This window comes from Mytilus californianus, unplaced genomic scaffold (assembly GCF_021869535.1).
Source record: "Mytilus californianus isolate M0D057914Y unplaced genomic scaffold, xbMytCali1.0.p SCAF_27, whole genome shotgun sequence".
NCBI classification, from domain to species: Eukaryota; Metazoa; Mollusca; class Bivalvia; order Mytilida; family Mytilidae; genus Mytilus; species Mytilus californianus.
In genome coordinates, this window is record NW_026262676.1 from 2,222,468 (window position 1) to 2,239,933 (window position 17,466).

Consider the following 17,466-nt stretch of genomic DNA (forward strand, 5'->3'; position numbering starts at 1 on the left):
CAATTATTTAAAAAGTATTTAAAGTAATTCAAAATTGTAAAAGTTTCAACAAAGCTGTGGTTCGTCATCTGATACGACTGTCAGTACATCTCAGAGAATTATATGGAAGAAATGACCGAATGAAAGTAACATCAAATATAATAATCAGAGAAGTTGTCAAATTTACAGTAAAATGTGGAAAAATTATCAATACACCGATGACAGGTTTGTTATTACATTCTATACAATTATCTTTCGAATATGGTCGATTTAAGGTCACTTCTGAATGAATTATCCAAAAAGTGGTAAAATTTACTGAAAAATAATGCAATTTTTTAATAAAGCAGTGGTTGGTTTAATTTGAATTCGAATAAAATTGTCAAAACATATTAGAAAATTATCTCAATCAAATGACCGATTTAAGGTAATATCAAATATAATTATCAACAAAGCTGTTAAATTTACTGTAAAATATGGAAAAATTATCAATACACTGATGACAGGTTTGGTGTTACGTTCTATATATTTATCTTTAGAATATGGTCGATTAAAGGTAACATCTGAATGAATTATTCAAAAAAAGGCAAAATTTACTGGAGAATGTTGTAATATTATTAATAAACCTGTGGTTGGTTCAAGCTTATTTCTAATACAATTGTCAAAATATATTTGAAAATCATCTTCATCAAAAGACCGATTTAAGGTAACATCAAATACAATTATCAAAAAAGTTGTCAAATTTACAGTAAAATGTGAAAAAAAATATAAATACACCGATGACAGGTTTGGTGTTACATTCATACAAATTTCTATCAAATATGGTCGATTTAAGGTTTCATCTAATACAATTATCCAAAAAGTGGTTAAATTAACTGAAAAATGTAAACTGTTCAACAAAGCTATGTTGGTTCATGTTTACATCTAATAGAACTGTCAGTACATCTGAGAAAATTATCTTGATCAAATGACCGATTTAAGGTAACATCATTTATAATTATCAAAAAAGCTGCAAATTTACAGTAAAATGTGGAAAAATTATCAATACACCGATGGCAGGTTTGGTGTTACATTCTATACAGTTATCTTTAGAATATGGTCGATTTAAGGTAACATCTGAATTAATTATCCAAAGAGTGGCAAAAATTACTGTAAAATGTTGGATTTTTTTTTATAAAGCTGTGGTTGGTTCAAGTTTCCTTTTAATACAATTGTCAATGCATAAAAGAAAATCATCTTGATCAAATGACCGATTTAAGGTAACATCAAATATAATTATCAACAAAGCTGTTAAATTTACAGTAAAATATGGAAAAATTATGAATACACTGATGGCAGGTTTGGTGTTAAGTTCTATATAATTATCATTAGAATATGATCGATTTAAGGTAACATCTGAATGAATTATCCAAAAAATGGCAAAATTTACTGGAGAATGTTGTAATATTTTTAATAAAGCTGTGGAGGATTCAAGCTTATTTCTAATACAATTGTCAAAATATATTTGAAAATCATCTTCATCAAACGACCGATTCGAGGTAACTTGAGATACAATTATCAAAACAGTTGTCAAATTTTCAGTAAAATGTGGAAAATTATCAATACACCGATGACAGGTTTGTTATTACATTCTATACAATTATATTTCGAATATGGTCGATTTAAGGTCACTTCTGAATGAATTATCCAAAAAGTGGTAAAATTTACTGAAAAATAATGCAATTTTTTAATAAAGCAGGGGTTGGTTTAATTTGAATTCGAATAAAATTGTCAAAACATGTTAGAAAATTATCTCAATCAAATGACCGATTTAAGGTAACATCAAATACATTTATCAAAAAAGTTGTCAAATTTACAGTAAAATGTGAAAAAAAACATAAATACACCGATGACAGGTTTGGTGTTACATTCATACAAATTTCTATCAAATATGGTCGATTTAAGGTTTCATCTAATACAATTATCCAAAATGTGGTTAAATTAACTGAAAAATGTAAACTGTTCAACAAAGCTATGTTGGTTCATGTTTACATCTAATAGAACTGTCAGTACATCTGAGAAAATTATCTTGATCAAATGACCGATTCAAGGTAACATCAAATATAATTATCAAAAAAGCTGCAAATTTATAGTAAAATGTGGAAAAATTATCAATACACCGATGGCAGGTTTGGTGTTACATTCTATACAACTATCTTTAGAATATGGTCGATTTAAGGTAACATCTAAATTAATTATCCAAAGAGTGGCAAAAATTACTGTAAAATGTTGGATTTTTTTTAAATAAAGCTGCGATTGGTTCAAATTTCCTTTTAATACAATTGTCAATACATAAAAGAAAATCAACTTGATCAAATGACCGATTTAAGGTAATATCAAATATAATTATCAACAAAGCTGTTAAATTTACTGTAAAATATGGAAAAATTATCAATACACTGATGACAGGTTTGGTGTTACGTTCTATATAATTATCTTTAGAATATGGTCGATTAAAGGTAACATCTGAATGAATTATTCAAAAAAAGGCAAAATTTACTGGAGAATCTTGTAATATTTTTAATAAACCTGTGGTTGGTTCAAGCTTATTTCTAATACAATTGTCAAAATATATTTGAAAATCATCTTCATCAAAAGACCGATTTAAGGTAACATCAAATATAATTATCAAAAAAGTTGTCAAATTTACAGTAAAATGTGAAAAAAAATATAAATACACCGATGACAGGTTTGGTGTTACATTCATACAAATTTCTATCAAATATGGTCGATTTAAGGTTTCATCTAATACAATTATCCAAAAAGTGGTTAAATTAACTGAAAAATGTAAACTGTTCAACAAAGCTATGTTGGTTCATGTTTACATCTAATAGAACTGTCAGTACATCTGAGAAAATTATCTTGATCAAATGACCGATTTAAGGTAACATCATTTATAATTATCAAAAAAGCTGCAAATTTACAGTAAAATGTGGAAAAATTATCAATACACCGATGGCAGGTTTGGTGTTACATTCTATACAGTTATCTTTAGAATATGGTCGATTTAAGGTAACATCTGAATTAATTATCCAAAGAGTGGCAAAAATTACTGTAAAATGTTGGATTTTTTTTTTATAAAGCTGTGGTTGGTTCAAGTTTCCTTTTAATACAATTGTCAATGCATAAAAGAAAATCATCTTGATCAAATGACCGATTTAAGGTAACATCAAATATAATTATCAACAAAGCTGTTAAATTTACAGTAAAATATGGAAAAATTATGAATACACTGATGGCAGGTTTGGTGTTAAGTTCTATATAATTATCATTAGAATATGATCGATTTAAGGTAACATCTGAATGAATTATCCAAAAAATGGCAAAATTTACTGGAGAATGTTGTAATATTTTTAATAAAGCTGTGGAGGATTCAAGCTTATTTCTAATACAATTGTCAAAATATATTTGAAAATCATCTTCATCAAACGACCGATTCGAGGTAACTTGAGATACAATTATCAAAACAGTTGTCAAATTTTCAGTAAAATGTGGAAAATTATCAATACACCGATGACAGGTTTGTTATTACATTCTATACAATTATATTTCGAATATGGTCGATTTAAGGTCACTTCTGAATGAATTATCCAAAAAGTGGTAAAATTTACTGAAAAATAATGCAATTTTTTAATAAAGCAGGGGTTGGTTTAATTTGAATTCGAATAAAATTGTCAAAACATGTTAGAAAATTATCTCAATCAAATGACCGATTTAAGGTAACATCAAATACATTTATCAAAAAAGTTGTCAAATTTACAGTAAAATGTGAAAAAAAACATAAATACACCGATGACAGGTTTGGTGTTACATTCATACAAATTTCTATCAAATATGGTCGATTTAAGGTTTCATCTAATACAATTATCCAAAATGTGGTTAAATTAACTGAAAAATGTAAACTGTTCAACAAAGCTATGTTGGTTCATGTTTACATCTAATAGAACTGTCAGTACATCTGAGAAAATTATCTTGATCAAATGACCGATTCAAGGTAACATCAAATATAATTATCAAAAAAGCTGCAAATTTATAGTAAATTGTGGAAAAATTATCAATACACCGATGGCAGGTTTGGTGTTACATTCTATACAACTATCTTTAGAATATGGTCGATTTAAGGTAACATCTAAATTAATTATCCAAAGAGTGGCAAAAATTACTGTAAAATGTTGGATTTTTTTTAAATAAAGCTGCGATTGGTTCAAATTTCCTTTTAATACAATTGTCAATACATAAAAGAAAATCAACTTGATCAAATGACCGATTTAAGGTAATATCAAATATAATTATCAACAAAGCTGTTAAATTTACTGTAAAATATGGAAAAATTATCAATACACTGATGACAGGTTTGGTGTTACGTTCTATATAATTATCTTTAGAATATGGTCGATTAAAGGTAACATCTGAATGAATTATTCAAAAAAAGGCAAAATTTACTGGAGAATCTTGTAATATTTTTAATAAACCTGTGGTTGGTTCAAGCTTATTTCTAATACAATTGTCAAAATATATTTGAAAATCATCTTCATCAAAAGACCGATTAGAGGTAACATGCAGATACAATTATCAAAAAAGTTGTCAAATTTACAGTAAAATGTGAAAAAAAATATAAATACAACCGATGACAGGTTTGGTGTTACATTCATACAAATTTCTATCAAATATGGTCGATTTAAGGTTTCATCTAATACAATTATCCAAAAAGTTTAAATTAACTGAAAAATGTAAACTGTTCAACTAAGCTATGTTGGTTCATGTTTACATCTAATAGAACTGTCAGTACATCTGAAAAAATTATCTTGATCAAATGACCGATTTAAGGTAACATCATTTATAATTATCAAAAAAGCTGCAAATTTACAGTAAAATGTGGAAAAATTATCAATACACCGATGGCAGGTTTGGTGTTACATTCTATACAGTTATCTTTAGAATATGGTCGATTTAAGGTAACATCTGAATTAATTATCCAAAGAGTGGCAAAAATTACTGTAAAATGTTGGATTTTTTTTTATAAAGCTGTGGTTGGTTCAAGTTTCCTTTTAATACAATTGTCAATGCATAAAAGAAAATCATCTTGATCAAATGACCGATTTAAGGTAACATCAAATATAATTATCAACAAAGCTGTTAAATTTACAGTAAAATATGGAAAAATTATGAATACACTGATGGCAGGTTTGGTGTTAAGTTCTATATAATTATCATTAGAATATGATCGATTTAAGGTAACATCTGAATGAATTATCCAAAAAATGGCAAAATTTACTGGAGAATGTTGTAATATTTTTAATAAAGCTGTGGTGGATTCAAGCTTATTTCTAATACAATTGTCAAAATATATTTGAAAATCATCTTCATCAAACGACCGATTCGAGGTAACTTGAGATACAATTATCAAAACAGTTGTCAAATTTTCAGTAAAATGTGGAAAATTATCAATACACCGATGACAGGTTTGTTATTACATTCTATACAATTATATTTCGAATATGGTCGATTTAAGGTCACTTCTGAATGAATTATCCAAAAAGTGGTAAAATTTACTGAAAAATAATGCAATTTTTTAATAAAGCAGGGGTTGGTTTAATTTGAATTCGAATAAAATTGTCAAAACATGTTAGAAAATTATCTCAATCAAATGACCGATTTAAGGTAACATCAAATACATTTATCAAAAAAGTTGTCAAATTTACAGTAAAATGTGAAAAAAAAACATAAATACACCGATGACAGGTTTGGTGTTACATTCATACAAATTTCTATCAAATATGGTCGATTTAAGGTTTCATCTAATACAATTATCCAAAATGTGGTTAAATTAACTGAAAAATGTAAACTGTTCAACAAAGCTATGTTGGTTCATGTTTACATCTAATAGAACTGTCAGTACATCTGAGAAAATTATCTTGATCAAATGACCGATTTAAGGTAACATCAAATATAATTATCAAAAAAGTTGCAAATTTATAGTAAAATGTGGAAAAATTATCAATACACCGATGGCAGGTTTGGTGTTACATTCTATACAGTTATCTTTAGAATATGGTCGATTTAAGGTAACATCTGAATTAATTATCCAAAGAATGGCAAAAATTACTGTAAAATGTTGGATTTTTTTTTATAAAGCTGTGGTTGGTTCAAGTTTCCTTTTAATACAATTGTCAATGCATAAAGGAAAATCATCTTGATCAAATGACCGATTTAAGGTAACATCAAATATAATTATCAACAAAGCTGTTAAATTTACAGTAAAATATGGAAAAATTATGAATACACTGATGGCAGGTTTGGTGTTAAGTTCTATATAATTATCATTAGAATATGATCGATTTAAGGTAACATCTGAATGAATTATCCAAAAAATGGCAAAATTTACTGGAGAATGTTGTAATATTTTTAATAAAGCTGTGGAGGATTCAAGCTTATTTCTAATACAATTGTCAAAATATATTTGAAAATCATCTTCATCAAACGACCGATTCGAGGTAACTTGAGATACAATTATCAAAACAGTTGTCAAATTTTCAGTAAAATGTGGAAATTTATCAATACACCGATGACAGGTTTGTTATTACATTCTATACAATTATATTTCGAATATGGTCGATTTAAGGTCACTTCTGAATGAATTATCCAAAAAGTGGTAAAATTTACTGAAAAATAATGCAATTTTTTAATAAAGCAGGGGTTGGTTTAATTTGAATTCGAATAAAATTGTCAAAACATGTTAGAAAATTATCTCAATCAAATGACCGATTTAAGGTAACATCAAATACATTTATCAAAAAAGTTGTCAAATTTACAGTAAAATGTGAAAAAAAACATAAATACACCGATGACAGGTTTGGTGTTACATTCATACAAATTTCTATTAAATATGGTCGATTTAAGGTTTCATCTAATACAATTATCCAAAATGTGGTTAAATTAACTGAAAAATGTAAACTGTTCAACAAAGCTATGTTGGTTCATGTTTACATCTAATAGAACTGTCAGTACATCTGAGAAAATTATCTTGATCAAATGACCGATTTAAGGTAACATCAAATATATTTATCAAAAAAGCTGCAAATTTATAGTAAAATGTGGAAAAATTATCAATACACCGATGGCAGGTTTGGTGTTACATTCTATACAATTATCTTTAGAATATGGTCGATTTAAGGTAACATCTGAATTAATTATCCAAAGAGTGGCAAAAATTACTATAAAATGTTGGATTCTTTTTAATAAAGCTGTGGTTGGTTCAAGTTTCCTTTTAATACAATTGTCAATACATAAAAGAAAATCATCTTGATCAAATGACCGATTTAAGGTAACATCAAATACAATTATCAACAAAGATGTTAAATTTACAGTAGAATATTGGAAAATTATCAATACACTGATGGCAGGTTTGGTGTTACGTTCTATATAATTATCTTTAGACTATGGTCGATTTAAGGTAACATCTGAATGAATTATCCAAAAAATGGCAAAATTTACTGGAGAATGTTGTAATATTTTTAATAAAGCTGTGGTTGGTTTCAAGCTTATTTCTAATACAATTGTCAAAATATATTAGATAATTATCTTGATCAAACGACCGATTCGAGGTAACTTGAGATACAATTATCAAAACAGTTGTCAAATTTACAGTAAAACGTGGAAAATTATCAATACACTGATGACAGGTTTGGTGTTACATTTTATACAAATATCTATAAAATATGGTCAATTTAAAGTTTCATCTAATACAATTATTTAAAAGTGGTTAAAGTAATTCAAAATTGTAAAATTTTCAACAAAGCTGTGGTTGGTCATCTGATACAACTGTCAGTACATCTCAGAAAATGATATGGAACAAATGACCGATTGAAAGTAACATCAATTATAATAATCAGAGAAGTTGTCAAATTTACAGTAGAATGTGGGAAAATTATCAATACACCGATGACAGGTTTGGTATTACATTCTATACAATTATCTTTCGAATATGGTTGATTTAAGGTCACTTCTGAATGAATTATCCAAAAAGGGGTAAAATTTACTGAAAAATAATGCAATTTTTTAATAAAGCTGTGGTTGGTTTAATTTGAATTCGAATACAATTGTCAATACATAGTAGAAAATTATCTCAATCAAATGACCGATTTAAGGTAACATCAAATACAATTATCAAAAAAGTTGTCAAATTTACAGTAAAATGTGAAAAAAAAAAATATAAATACACCGATGACAGGTTTGGTGTTACATTCATACAAATTTCTATCAAATATGGTCGATTTAAGGTTTCATCTAATACAATTATCCAAAAAGTGGTTAAATTAACTGAAAAATGTAAACTGTTCAACAAAGCTATGTTGGTTCATGTTTACATCTAATAGAACTGTCAGTACATCTGAGAAAATTATCTTGATCAAATGACCGATTTAAGGTAACATCATTTATAATTATCAAAAAAGCTGCAAATTAACAGTCAAATGTGGAAAAATTATCAATACACCGATGGCAGGTTTGGTGTTACATTCTATACAGTTATCTTTAGAATATGGTCGATTTAAGGTCACTTCTGAATGAATTATCCAAAAAGTGGTAAAATTTACTGAAAAATAATGCAATTTTTTAATAAAGCAGTGGTTGGTTTAATTTGAATTCGAATAAAATTGTCAAAACATATTAGAAAATTATCTCAATCAAAAGACCGATTTAAGGTAACATCAGATACAATTATCAAAAAAGTTGTCAAATTTACAGTAAAATGTGAAAAAAAAATATAAATACACCGATGACAGGTTTGGTGTTACATTCATACAAATTTCTATCAAATATGGTCGATTTAAGGTTTCATCTAATACAATTATCCAAAAAGTGGTTAAATTAACTGAAAAATGTAAACTGTTCAACAAAGCTATGTTGGTTCATGTTTACATCTAATAGAACTGTCAGTACATCTGAGAAAATTATCTTGATCAAATGACCGATTTAAGGTAACATCATTTATAATTATCAAAAAAGCTGCAAATTTACAGTCAAATGTGGAAAAATTATCAATACACCGATGGCAGGTTTGGTGTTACATTCTATACAGTTATCTTTAGAATATGGTCGATTTAAGGTAACATCTGAATTAATTATCCAAAGAGTGGCAAAAATTACTGTAAAATGTTGGATTTTTTTTTATAAAGCTGTGGTTGGTTCAAGTTTCCTTTTAATACAATTGTCAATGCATAAAAGAAAATCATCTTGATCAAATGACCGATTTAAGGTAACATCAAATATAATTATCAACAAAGCTGTTAAATTTACAGTAAAATATGGAAAAATTATGAATACACTGATGGCAGGTTTGGTGTTATGTTCTATATAATTATCATTAGAATATGATCGATTTAAGGTAACATCTGAATGAATTATCCAAAAAATGGCAAAATTTACTGGAGAATGTTGTAATATTTTTAATAAAGCTGTGGTGGATTCAAGCTTATTTCTAATACAATTGTCAAAATATATTTGAAAATAATCTTCATTAAACGACCGATTCGAGGTAACTTGAGATACAATTATCAAAACAGTTGTCAAATTTTCAGTAAAATGTGGAAAATTATCAATACACCGATGACAGGTTTGTTATTACATTCTATACAATTATATTTCGAATATGGTCGATTTAAGGTCACTTCTGAATGAATTATCCAAAAAGTGGTAAAATTTACTGAAAAACAATGCAATTTTTTAATAAAGCAGGGGTTGGTTTAATTTGAATTCGAATAAAATTGTCAAAACATGTTAGAAAATTATCTCAATCAAATGACCGATTTAAGGTAACATCAAATACATTTATCAAAAAAGTTGTCAAATTTACAGTAAAATGTGAAAAAAAAACATAAATACACCGATGACAGGTTTGGTGTTACATTCATACAAATTTCTATCAAATATGGTCGATTTAAGGTTTCATCTAATACAATTATCCAAAAAGTGGTTAAATTAACTGAAAAATGTAAACTGTTCAACAAAGCTATGTTGGTTCATGTTTACATCTAATAGAACTGTCAGTACATCTGAGAAAATTCTCTTGATCAAATGACCGATTTAAGGTAACATCAAATATAATTATCAAAAAAGCTGCAAATTTATAGTAAAATGTGGAAAAATTATCAATACACCGATGGCAGGTTTGTTATTACATTTTATACAATTATCTTTCGAATATGGTCGATTTAAGGTCACTTCTGAATGAATTATCCAAAAAGTGGTAAAATTTACTGAAAAATAATGCAATTTTTTAATAAAGCAGTGGTTGGTTTAATTTGAATTCGAATAAAATTGTCAAAACATATTAGAAAATTATCTCAATCAAAAGACCGATTTAAGGTAACATCAGATACAATTATCAAAAAAGTTGTCAAATTTACAGTAAAATGTGAAAAAAAATATAAATACACCGATGACAGGTTTGGTGTTACATTCATACAAATTTCTATCAAATATGGTCGATTTAAGGTTTCATCTAATACAATTATCCAAAAAGTGGTTAAATTAACTGAAAAATGTAAACTGTTCAACAAAGCTATGTTGGTTCATGTTTACATCTAATAGAACTGTCAGTACATCTGAGAAAATTATCTTGATCAAATGACCGATTTAAGGTAACATCATTTATAATTATCAAAAAAGCTGCAAATTTACAGTCAAATCTGGAAAAATTATCAATACACCGATGGCAGGTTTGGTGTTACATTCTATACAGTTATCTTTAGAATATGGTCGATTTAAGGTAACATCTGAATTAATTATCCAAAGAGTGGCAAAAATTACTGTAAAATGTTGGATTTTTTTTTATAAAGCTGTGGTTGGTTCAAGTTTCCTTTTAATACAATTGTCAATGCATAAAAGAAAATCATCTTGATCAAATGACCGATTTAAGGTAACATCAAATATAATTATCAACAAAGCTGTTAAATTTACAGTAAAATATGGAAAAATTATGAATACACTGATGGCAGGTTTGGTGTTAAGTTCTATATAATTATCATTAGAATATGATCGATTTAAGGTAACATCTGAATGAATTATCCAAAAAATGGCAAAATTTACTGGAGAATGTTGTAATATTTTTAATAAAGCTGTGGTGGATTCAAGCTTATTTCTAATACAATTGTCAAAATATATTTGAAAATAATCTTCATTAAACGACCGATTCGAGGTAACTTGAGATACAATTATCAAAACAGTTGTCAAATTTTCAGTAAAATGTGGAAAATTATCAATACACCGATGACAGGTTTGTTATTACATTCTATACAATTATATTTCGAATATGGTCGATTTAAGGTCACTTCTGAATGAATTATCCAAAAAGTGGTAAAATTTACTGAAAAATAATGCAATTTTTTAATAAAGCAGGGGTTGGTTTAATTTGAATTCGAATAAAATTGTCAAAACATGTTAGAAAATTATCTCAATCAAATGACCGATTTAAGGTAACATCAAATACATTTATCAAAAAAGTTGTCAAATTTACAGTAAAATGTGAAAAAAAACATAAATACACCGATGACAGGTTTGGTGTTACATTCATACAAATTTCTATCAAATATGGTCGATTTAAGGTTTCATCTAATACAATTATCCAAAAAGTGGTTAAATTAACTGAAAAATGTAAACTGTTCAACAAAGCTATGTTGGTTCATGTTTACATCTAATAGAACTGTCAGTACATCTGAGAAAATTCTCTTGATCAAATGACCGATTTAAGGTAACATCAAATATAATTATCAAAAAAGTTGCAAATTTATAGTAAAATGTGGAAAAATTATCAATACACCGATGGCAGGTTTGTTATTACATTTTATACAATTATCTTTCGAATATGGTCGATTTAAGGTCACTTCTGAATGAATTATCCAAAAAGGGGTAAAATTTACTGAAAAATAATGCAATTTTTTAATAAAGCTGTGGTTGGTTTAATTTTAATTCGAATACAATTGTCAATACATAGTAGAAAATTATCTCAATCAAATGACCGATTTAAGGTAACATCAAATACAATTATCAAAAATGTTGTCAAATTTACAGTAAAATGGGGAAAAAAAATATAAATACACCGATGACAGGTTTGGTGTTACATTCATACAAATTTCTATCAAGTATGGTCGATTTAAGGTTTCATCTAATACAATTATCCAAAAAGTGGTTAAATTAACTGAAAAATGTAAACTGTTCAACAAAGCTATGTTGGTTCATGTTTACATCTAATAGAACTGTCAGTACATCTGAGAAAATTATCTTGATCAAATGACCGATTTAAGGTAACATCAAATATAATTATCAAAAAAGCTGCAAATTTACAGTAAAATGTGGAAAAATTATCAATACACCGATGGCAGGTTTGGTGTTACATTCTATACAATTATCTTTAGAACATGGTCGATTCAAGGTAACATCTGAATTAATTATCCAAAGAGTGGCAAAAATTACTGTAAAATGTTGGATTTTTTTTAATAAAGCTGTGGTTGGTTCAAGTTTCCTTTTAATACAATTGTTAACACATAAACGAAAATCATCTTGATGAAATGACCGATTTAAGGTAACATCAAATATAATTATCAACTAAGCTGTTAAATATACAGTAAAATATGGAAAAATTATGAATACACTGATGGCAGGTTTGGTGTTACGTTCTATATAATTATCTTTAGAATATGGTCGATTTAAGGTAACATCTGAATTAATTATCCAAAAAATGGCAAAATTTACTGGAGAATGTTGTAATATTTTTAATAAAGCTGTGGTTGGTTCAAGCTTATTTCTAATACAATTGTCAAAATATATTTGAAAATTATCTTCATCAAACGACCGATTCGAGGTAACTTGAGATACAATTATCAAAACAGTTGTCAAATTTACAGTAAAATGTGGAAAATTATCAATACACTGATGACAGGTTTGGTGTTACATTTTATACAAATATCTAAATAATATGGTTAATTTAAAGTTTCATCTAATACAATTATTTAAAAACTGGTTAAAGTAATTCAAAATTGTAAAATTTTCAACAAAGCTGTGGTTGGTCATCTGATACAACTGTCAGTACATCTCAGAAAATGATATGAAACAAATGACCGATTGAAAGTAACATCAACTATGATAATCAGAGAAGTTGTCAAATTTACAGTAGAATTTAGAAAAATTATCAATACACCGATGACAGGTTTGGTATTACATTCTATACAATTATCTTTCGAATATGGTTGATTTAAGGTCACTTTTGAATGAATTATCCAAAAAGTGGTAAAATTTACTGAAAAATAATGCAATTTTTTAATAAAGCTGTGGTTGGTTTAATTTGAATTCGAATACAATTGTCAATACATAATAAAAAAATTATCTCAATCAAATGACCGATTTAAGGTTGCATCAAATACAATTATCAAAAAAGTTGTCAAATTTACAGTAAAATGGGGAAAAAAAATATAAATACACCGATGACAGGTTTGGTGTTACATTCATACAAATTTCTATCAAGTATGGTCGATTTAAGGTTTCATCTAATACAATTATCCAAAAAGTGGTTAAATTAACTGAAAATGTAAACTGTTCAACAAAGCTATGTTGGTTCATGTTTACATCTAATAGAACTGTCAGTACATCTGAGAAAATTATCTTGATCAAATGACCGATTTAAGGTAACATCAAATATAATTATCAAAAAAGCTGCAAATTTATAGTAAAATGTGGAAAAATTATCAATACACCGATGGCAGGTTTGGTGTTACATTCTATACAATTATCTTTAGAACATGGTCGATTCAAGGTAACATCTGAATTAATTATCCAAAGAGTGGCAAAAATTACTGTAAAATGTTGGATTTTTTTTAATAAAGCTGTGGTTGGTTCAAGTTTCCTTTTAATACAATTGTTAACACATAAACGAAAATCATCTTGATGAAATGACCGATTTAAGGTAACATCAAATATAATTATCAACTAAGCTGTTAAATATACAGTAAAATATGGAAAAATTATGAATACACTGATGGCAGGTTTGGTGTTACGTTCTATATAATTATCTTTAGAATATGGTCGATTTAAGGTAACATCTGAATTAATTATCCAAAAAATGGCAAAATTTACTGGAGAATGTTGTAATATTTTTAATAAAGCTGTGGTTGGTTCAAGCTTATTTCTAATACAATTGTCAAAATATATTTGAAAATTATCTTCATCAAACGACCGATTCGAGGTAACTTGAGATACAATTATCAAAACAGTTGTCAAATTTACAGTAAAATGTGGAAAATTATCAATACACTGATGACAGGTTTGGTGTTACATTTTATACAAATATCTAAATAATATGGTTAATTTAAAGTTTCATCTAATACAATTATTTAAAAACTGGTTAAAGTAATTCAAAATTGTAAAATTTTCAACAAAGCTGTGGTTGGTCATCTGATACAACTGTCAGTACATCTCAGAAAATGATATGAAACAAATGACCGATTGAAAGTAACATCAACTATGATAATCAGAGAAGTTGTCAAATTTACAGTAGAATTTAGAAAAATTATCAATACACCGATGACAGGTTTGGTATTACATTCTATACAATTATCTTTCGAATATGGTTGATTTAAGGTCACTTTTGAATGAATTATCCAAAAAGTGGTAAAATTTACTGAAAAATAATGCAATTTTTTAATAAAGCTGTGGTTGGTTTAATTTGAATTCGAATACAATTGTCAATACATAATAAAAAAATTATCTCAATCAAATGACCGATTTAAGGTTGCATCAAATACAATTATCAAAAAAGTTGTCAAATTTACAGTAAAATGGGGAAAAAAAATATAAATACACCGATGACAGGTTTGGTGTTACATTCATACAAATTTCTATCAAGTATGGTCGATTTAAGGTTTCATCTAATACAATTATCCAAAAAGTGGTTAAATTAACTGAAAATGTAAACTGTTCAACAAAGCTATGTTGGTTCATGTTTACATCTAATAGAACTGTCAGTACATCTGAGAAAATTATCTTGATCAAATGACCGATTTAAGGTAACATCAAATATAATTATCAAAAAAGCTGCAAATTTATAGTAAAATGTGGAAAAATTATCAATACACCGATGGCAGGTTTGGTGTTACATTCTATACAATTATCTTTAGAACATGGTCGATTCAAGGTAACATCTGAATTAATTATCCAAAGAGTGGCAAAAATTACTGTAAAATGTTGGATTTTTTTTAATAAAGCTGTGGTTGGTTCAAGTTTCCTTTTAATACAATTGTTAACACATAAACGAAAATCATCTTGATGAAATGACCGATTTAAGGTAACATCAAATATAATTATCAACTAAGCTGTTAAATATACAGTAAAATATGGAAAAAATTATGAATACACTGATGGCAGGTTTGGTGTTACGTTCTATATAATTATCTTTAGAATATGGTCGATTTAAGGTAACATCTGAATTAATTATCCAAAAAATGGCAAAATTTACTGGAGAATGTTGTAATATTTTTAATAAAGCTGTGGTTGGTTCAAGCTTATTTCTAATACAATTGTCAAAATATATTTGAAAATTATCTTCATCAAACGACCGATTCGAGGTAACTTGAGATACAATTATCAAAACAGTTGTCAAATTTACAGTAAAATGTGGAAAATTATCAATACACTGATGACAGGTTTGGTGTTACATTTTATACAAATATCTAAATAATATGGTTAATTTAAAGTTTCATCTAATACAATTATTTAAAAACTGGTTAAAGTAATTCAAAATTGTAAAATTTTCAACAAAGCTGTGGTTGGTCATCTGATACAACTGTCAGTACATCTCAGAAAATGATATGAAACAAATGACCGATTGAAAGTAACATCAACTATGATAATCAGAGAAGTTGTCAAATTTACAGTAGAATTTAGAAAAATTATCAATACACCGATGACAGGTTTGGTATTACATTCTATACAATTATCTTTCGAATATGGTTGATTTAAGGTCACTTTTGAATGAATTATCCAAAAAGTGGTAAAATTTACTGAAAAATAATGCAATTTTTTAATAAAGCTGTGGTTGGTTTAATTTGAATTCGAATACAATTGTCAATACATAATAAAAAAATTATCTCAATCAAATGACCGATTTAAGGTTGCATCAAATACAATTATCAAAAAAGTTGTCAAATTTACAGTAAAATGGGGAAAAAAAATATAAATACACCGATGACAGGTTTGGTGTTACATTCATACAAATTTCTATCAAGTATGGTCGATTTAAGGTTTCATCTAATACAATTATCCAAAAAGTGGTTAAATTAACTGAAAATGTAAACTGTTCAACAAAGCTATGTTGGTTCATGTTTACATCTAATAGAACTGTCAGTACATCTGAGAAAATTATCTTGATCAAATGACCGATTTAAGGTAACATCAAATATAATTATCAAAAAAGCTGCAAATTTATAGTAAAATGTGGAAAATTTATCAATACACCGATGGCAGGTTGGGTGTTACATTCTATACAATTATCTTTAGAATATGGTCGATTTAAGGTAACATCTGAATTAATTATCCAAAGAGTGGCAAAAATTTCTATAAAATGTCGGATTTTTTTAAATAAAGCTGCGATTGGTTCAAATTTCCTTTTAATACAATTGTCAATACATAAAAGAAAATCAACTTGATCAAATGACCGATTTAAGGTAATATCAAATATAATTATCAACAAAGCTGTTAAATTTACTGTAAAATATGGAAAAATTGTCAATACACTGATGACAGGTTTTGTGTTACGTTCTATATAATTATCTTTAGATTATGGTCGGTTTAAGGTAACATCTGAATGAATTTTTCAAAAAAAGGCAAAATTTACTGGAGAATGTTGTAATATTTTTAATAAAGCTGTGGTTGGTTCAAGCTTATTTCTAATACAATTGTCAGAATATATTTGAAAATTATCTTCATCAAACGACCGATTCGAGGTAACTTGAGATACAATTATCAAAACAGTTGTCAAATTTTCAGTAAAATGTGGAAAATTATCAATGCACTGATGACAGGTTTGGTGTTACATTTTATACAAATATCTATAAAATATGGTCAATTTAAAGTTTCATCTAATACAATTATTTAAAAAGTGGTTAAAGTAATTCAAAATTGTAAAATTTTCAACAAAGCTGTGGTTGGTCATCTGATACGACTGTCAGTACATCTCAGAAAATGATCTGGAACAAATGACCGATTGAAAGTAACATCAAATATAATAGTCAGAGAAGTTGTCAAATTTACAGTAGAATTTAGAAAAATTATCAATACACCGATGACAGGTTTGGTATTACATTCTATACAATTATCTTTCGAATATGGTTGATTTAAGGTCACTTTTGAATGAATTATCCAAAAAGTGGTAAAATTTACTGAAAAATAATGCAATTTTTTAAT